Source organism: Takifugu rubripes, chromosome 14 (genome assembly GCF_901000725.2).
Source record: "Takifugu rubripes chromosome 14, fTakRub1.2, whole genome shotgun sequence".
Lineage (NCBI taxonomy): Eukaryota > Metazoa > Chordata > Actinopteri > Tetraodontiformes > Tetraodontidae > Takifugu > Takifugu rubripes.
Window position 1 is genome coordinate 14,788,706 of NC_042298.1, and position 6,723 is coordinate 14,795,428.

A 6,723-nucleotide genomic window follows, 5' to 3' on the forward strand; every position below is an offset into this window, starting at 1 on the left:
ATCACAATCCAAATACTTCAGATGTTACAAGAACAATTTCGGCAGAATTAAAATGTCATGTTCACCTATCTGACTCGAGTGTATTAAAGCAGAACGAACTAAACAAATAAATGCTTCGGTCTGATTGGCTGGTTCCGTTTCAAACAAGTCTGAACGGCAGGTTAAAAGAAACTCCCCGTCGGGGAATCGAACCCCGGTCTTCCGCGTGACAGGCGGAGATACTGTCCACTATACTAACGAGGAACCTGCTCAGCTCATCAACGTTACAAAGCCAATCAAGCCCACACTTACCTTCAGCGAAGTTTACCAAAGAAGGAACTTTCCGGAGAGAAGCCACTCTTCACATAAACGGTGGAACAGCGCCACAGGATGATAGCGGCCGGAAATATATTGCGTCCGTAGTGGTTTGGCACTACCATTGAAAATGAATGGGAAACGGTTTAGGGCCGTTTAGCTAAAAAACACTCTCGATGCTCAGGTTCGGGCCAGTCGAGAATAGTTGTAACGGAGAACCAGCCAATCAGATCGAAGCTTCCCGAAGTCCTCGGAGGGCGAGTTCGAATCCAGCTTTGGGCATTATCAAATCGAAGATATGTGTTTTAAAAATTCACGATAATAAAAATCTTTAAAGAACATTGCAGTTTCTGTGAGTTTAATGAGCCACAAATGTTTGCTGCTCTTTTTCGGAGCACAGCAGTCTATTAAACTGTAGTTTGTGTCATAGCATAGTTTTAGTGACAAATTCTAAATTGCAAGTAGCAGATATGAACAGGGAAATGCTACGTTATCCCCTTATTCTGCTGCAAATAATCTGATGAGATAGGTGGGGAACAAATTCAGTTGGGGATAGACGGATGGAATATTAGTGTTGTTAATATTATACTTGAGTTCTTTAAATATTGTTTTGCGGGGGCCAGTCGAGAATAGTTGTAACGGAGAACCAGCCAATCAGATCGAAGCTTACTGAAGACCTCAGAGGGAGAGTTCGAATCCAGCTTTGGGCATTATCAAATCGAAGATATGTGTTTTAAAAATTCACGATAATAAAAATGTTTAAAGAGCATCGCAGTTTCTGTGAGTTTCTGTGAGTTTAATGAGCCACAAATGCTTGCTGCTCTTTTTAGGAGCACAGCAGTCTATTAAACTGTAGTTTGTATCATAGCATAGTTATAGTGACAAATTCTAAATTGCAAGTAGCAGATATGAACAGGGAAATGCTACGTTATCCCCTTATTCTGATACAAATAATTTGATGAGATAGGTGGGGAACAAATTCAGTTGGGGATAGACAGATAATATATTACTGTTGTTAGTGTTATACTTGAGCTCTTTAGATATTGTTTTCAATTCAGGACTCTGCCGCCTTTAGTTGGCTTTTGCAAAGACAGAAATGTTGACAACAGTGTGGACCAAAGTGGGAAATTCAATTTTATTTAAACACAAACACACTCATAAAACATTAAATCTCAAACTATGTACAGGAGTTGAATATTAAATGTAAAACGATGTACAATAGTGCATCATTAAATCTCAGTGCAACATTAAATCTCAAACTGTGTACAGGAGTGCAACATTAAATCCCAAACTATGTACAATAGTGCAACATTAAATCTCAGTGCAACATTAAATCTCAAACTGTGTACATGAGTGCAACATTAAATCTCAAAGTGTGTACAAGAGTGCAACATTAAATCTCAAAAGTGTGTACAGGAGTTAAATATTAAATCTAAAACTATGTACAATAGTGCAACATTACATTTCATAACCATGTACAGTAGTGCAACATGCATTCCTGGCATGTAGTTCATTTTGTCCTTTCCTCCATCCATCTTCGTCTCTCTGCCTCAAAGAAAGGAGTGGCCACAAACTCTTTCCAAGTCATCTCTCGGGCCACCCCTTGTCCCGATATAGAGAAAAGACTTTGGATGGGCAGTAAATGTATTTACCTGCCACTCCAGGGAACCCTGTATGTATATGTGGGCTGTTTGGTCCCTGTTTAAGAGTTAAATGGCAGAACCTGCAGAGGCGATCAGGTGGCTGAGAGCCGAGTCTCTGTCTCCGAGCTTTTTCCTCCACACGCTTTTTGGTGGCCTCCAGCTCCCTCTGGAAAAACTCTGACGTGGCAAATTGTTCAAAGGGCATTCTGGGGTCAGATGTGGGCTGTAGAAAAGAAAAAAAACCTTTTCCCAAAGAAAAACTAGCTTGACAAGATATGAGTATATTGTAGCATGACAAATACATCATAATTTAGGGCCAATTATAACATGTTCCTCGCTAATTTAGGACAAAATTGACCACAGCCTATGCACAATTACGAAAAGTGTCCTCATTAATTTAGTAGGAAATCAAGCCCAAACTTACCTTCAGCGAAGTTTACCAAAGAAGGAACTTTCCGGAGAGGAGTCACTCTTCATATAAACGGTGGAACAGCGCCACAGGATGATAGCGGCCGGAAATATATTGCGTCCGTAGTGGTTTAGCACTACCATTGAAAATGAATGGGAAACGGTTTAGGGCCGTTTAGCTAAAAAAAAAAAAACTCTCGATGCTCAGGTTCGGGCCAGTCGAGAATAGTGGTAGCTTTGGCACTATCAAATAGAACATATGTGTTTTTAAAAATTCACCATAATAAAAATGTTTAAAGAGCATCGCAGTTTCTGTAAGAGATTAAAAAGTGAGCGGTGGTCTCTGATCGAGTGCTCGAAATTCCAGTGCGATTCTCACGCATTGGTGGTTCAGTGGTAGAATTCTCGCCTGCCACGCGGGAGGCCCGGGTTCGATTCCCGGCCAATGCAAATACTCTTTTCATTTTTAGCCATTGCGAGGTTCTTTCTTGATTCTTCTTCTCCCCCCTCTCTTACACACGTGTTCCTCGTTAGTATAGTGGACGGTATCTCCGTCTGTCAAGGGTAGTTATTTTTAACCATTGTCGGGTATCAACATCTACACGCTATAGAATAACTCATGATCCCATCTGGAGATGCTGCGCCTCTCTCTCATCTTTTTTTAACAACGTTCTGACTCGCATCGAAAAATTGACTAATATGTACGCATAAAAAGTGTATAAAATGTATAAAAATTTGCTCGTGTGGATAGATAAAAAGCGAGCGTTGGTCTCTGAGCGACCTGCAAATTTCAAGCGGTCGTGGTAGAATTCTCGCCCGCCACGCGGGAGGCCAATGGAAACCACAGCTACTCCACCACCATCACACTCAGCACCAGTGTGCCACAAGGCTGTGCGCTAAGCCCATTCTTCTACTCTCTCTTCACCCGCGACTGCAGACCTTAACACCAGCAAGACCGAGGAGCTCACGGTGGACTTCAGGAAGGCAAGAGGCGAGCGTCTCCCCAGCTTCAAGTTCCTGGGGACCCACATCTCAGAGGCAGAAAAAGTAGATGGAAGACCCATCAGTCCCATACCGAGACTTCTCATCTTCTCCTCTGGACGGTGCTGCTGCTGCTGCTCCATCTCTAGAATTCTCTGCACAATTTTTTCAATGGAATCCTGCATCAGAGGTGTGGGCAGGGCGGCTGTGGGAGGAGTGACAACAGCTCTCTCCATGGTGACTACAGGAACGCTGGTTGTTTTGCTGCCCTCTGTCAAGGAGTACCACAGCTGTTGGGTCTCCAGGAGCTTCTCTGGGCTGGTGTTCAGAGAAGAACTGGTGTTCAACAGCTTTGCCAGATGATTCACATTGCGGGATATGTGAAACCTGGTTGTGGGGCGGAGCAAGCTGTTAGGATCGGCCTCAGACCGATGGACCATGTCACTTTAAACCTCAAAAATATGTACAGTAGTGCAACATTAAATCCCAAACTATGTACAGGAGTTAAATATTACTACCAAATAATAAGAATAATATTAATAATAATAATACACCACCACACACAAACCCACAGAAACCGACAGACCAATACGTTTAAATTCTGATGTGTAGAACAACAATATTCATTCAGAATTCAAGACTTTATAACAATTCTTTACTTACGTTGCTGAAGCACATCTTTTACAACCCAACTACCGAGATTTCAGTGCCACGACAAGTAAATCGGTTACTTGAACATAAAATATTAACAAGTTGATTCGTCACTATCGTGTAATTTAAGACAAGCAACAGATAATATTAAATTAGAATCTCAACGCAACCTTGGCGTTTCATTGGAGCGATCTCCCGATACATAGTTTGTTCTGCACGTTCATATTTCACTGTAATTTGTCTTTAGCAGTCACCGAGGGTGGAACAAAATATTCGACAAAGTTGGTGACGAGTTATGACCGTAATACAATAGGAAAAACTAGCTTGACAAGATATGAGTATATTGTAGCATGACAACTACATTATAATTTAGGGCCAATTATAACATGTTCCTTGCTAATTTAGGACAAAATTGACCACAGCCTATGCACAATTACGAAAAGTTTCCTCATTCATTTATGAGGAAATCAAGCCCAAACTTACCTTCAGCGAAGTTTACCAAAGAATGAACTTTCCGGAGAGGAGCCGCTGTTCATATAAACGGTGGAACAGCGCCACAGGATGATAGCGGCCGGAAATATATTGCGTCCGTAGTGGTTTAGCACTACCATTGAAAATGAATGGGAAACGGTTTAGGGCCGTTTAGCTAAACAACTCTCGACGCTCGGTTTCCGGCCAGTCGAGAATAGTTGTAACGGAGAACCAGCCAATCAGATCGAAGCTTCCCGAAGTCCTCGGAGGGCGAGTTCGAATCCAGCTTGGGGCATTATCAATTCGAAGATATGTGTTTGAAAAATTCACGATAATAAAAATCTTTAAAGAACATTGCAGTTTCTGTGAGATTAATGAGCCACAAATGTTTGCTGCTATTTTTCGGAGCACAGCAGTCTATTAAACTGTAGTTTGTATCATAACATAGTTTTAGTGACAAATTCTGAATTGCAAGTAGCAGCTATGAACAGGGAAATGCTATGTTATCTCCTTATTCTGCTGCAAATAATCTGATGAGATTAAGTTGGGGATAGACAGATGGAATATTAGTCTTGTTAATATTATACTTGAGTTCTTTAGATATTGTTTTCAATTCAGGACTCTGCCGCCTTTAGTGGGCTTTTGCGAAGACAGAAATGTTGACAACATTATAATTTATAATTAATTTCACTCTTCATATAAACGGTGGAACAGCGCCACAGGATGATAGCGGCCGGAAATATATTGCGTCCGTAGTGGTTTAGCACTACCATTGAAAATGAATGGGAAACGGTTTAGGGCCGTTTAGCTAAAAAAAAAAAACTCTCGATGCACAGGTTCGGGCCAGTCGAGAATAGTGGTAGCTTTGGCACTATCAAATAGAACATATGTGTTTTTAAAAATTCACCATAATAAAAATGTTTAAAGAGCATCGCAGTTTCTGTAAGAGATTAAAAGTGAGCGGTGGTCTCTGATCGAGTCCTCGAAATTCCAGTGCGATTCTCACGCATTGGTGGTTCAGTGGTAGAATTCTCGCCTGCCACGCGGGAGGCCCGGGTTCGATTCCCGGCCAATGCAAATACTCTTTTCATTTTTAGCCATTGCGAGGTTCTTTCTTGATTCTTCTTCTCCCCCCTCTCTTACACACGTGTTCCTCGTTAGTATAGTGGACGGTATCTCCGTCTGTCAAGGGTAGTTATTTTTAACCATTGTCGGGTATCAACATCTACACGCTATAGAATAACTCATGATCCCATCTGGAGATGCTGCGCCTCTCTCTCATCTTTTTTTAACAACGTTCTGACTCGCATCGAAAAATTGACTAATATGTACGCATAAAAAGTGTATAAAATGTATAAAAATTTGCTCGTGTGGATAGATAAAAAGCGAGCGTTGGTCTCTGAGCGACCTGCAAATTTCAAGCGGTCGTGGTAGAATTCTCGCCCGCCACGCGGGAGGCCAATGGAAACCACAGCTACTCCACCACCATCACACTCAGCACCAGTGTGACACAAGGCTGTGCGCTAAGCCCATTCTTCTACTCTCTCTTCACCCGCGACTGCAGACCTTAACACCAGCAAGACCGAGGAGCTCACGGTGGACTTCAGGAAGGCAAGAGGCGAGCGTCTCCCCAGCTTCAAGTTCCTGGGGACCCACATCTCAGAGGCAGAAAAAGTAGATGGAAGACCCATCAGTCCCATACCGAGACTTCTCATCTTCTCCTCTGGACGGTGCTGCTGCTGCTGCTCCATCTCTAGAATTCTCTGCACAATTTTTTCAATGGAATCCTGCATCAGAGGTGTGGGCAGGGCGGCTGTGGGAGGAGTGACAACAGCTCTCTCCATGGTGACTACAGGAACGCTGGTTGTTTTGCTGCCCTCTGTCAAGGAGTACCACAGCTGTTGGGTCTCCAGGAGCTTCTCTGGGCTGGTGTTCAGAGAAGAACTGGTGTTCAACAGCTTTGCCAGATGATTCACATTGCGGGATATGTGAAACCTGGTTGTGGGGCGGAGCAAGCTGTTAGGATCGGCCTCAGACCGATGGACCATGTCACTTTAAACCTCAAAAATATGTACAGTAGTGCAACATTAAATCCCAAACTATGTACAGGAGTTAAATATTACTACCAAATAATAAGAATAATATTAATAATAATAATACACCACCACACACAAACCCACAGAAACCGAGAGACCAATACGTTTAAATTCTGATGTGTAGAACAACAATATTCATTCAGAATTCAAGACTTTATAACAATTCTTTACTTACGTTG

The 6,723-nt window shown here is 42.3% G+C and overlaps 3 non-coding genes across 3 annotated transcripts; 2 read left to right on the forward strand and 1 right to left on the reverse strand.

The window, feature by feature from the left end:
- Positions 1 to 171: 171 nt before the first annotated feature.
- Positions 172 to 243, reverse strand: trnad-guc (transfer RNA aspartic acid (anticodon GUC)). The gene has a single exon. It is a non-coding gene; the product is annotated as a tRNA-Asp (tRNA).
- A 2,481-nt stretch (positions 244 to 2,724) lies between these two features.
- On the forward strand, positions 2,725 to 2,795 carry trnag-gcc (transfer RNA glycine (anticodon GCC)). The gene has a single exon. It is a non-coding gene; the product is annotated as a tRNA-Gly (tRNA).
- Positions 2,796 to 5,454: 2,659 nt separating this feature from the next.
- On the forward strand, positions 5,455 to 5,525 carry trnag-gcc (transfer RNA glycine (anticodon GCC)). The gene has a single exon. It is a non-coding gene; the product is annotated as a tRNA-Gly (tRNA).
- The last annotated feature ends 1,198 nt before the right edge of the window (positions 5,526 to 6,723 follow it).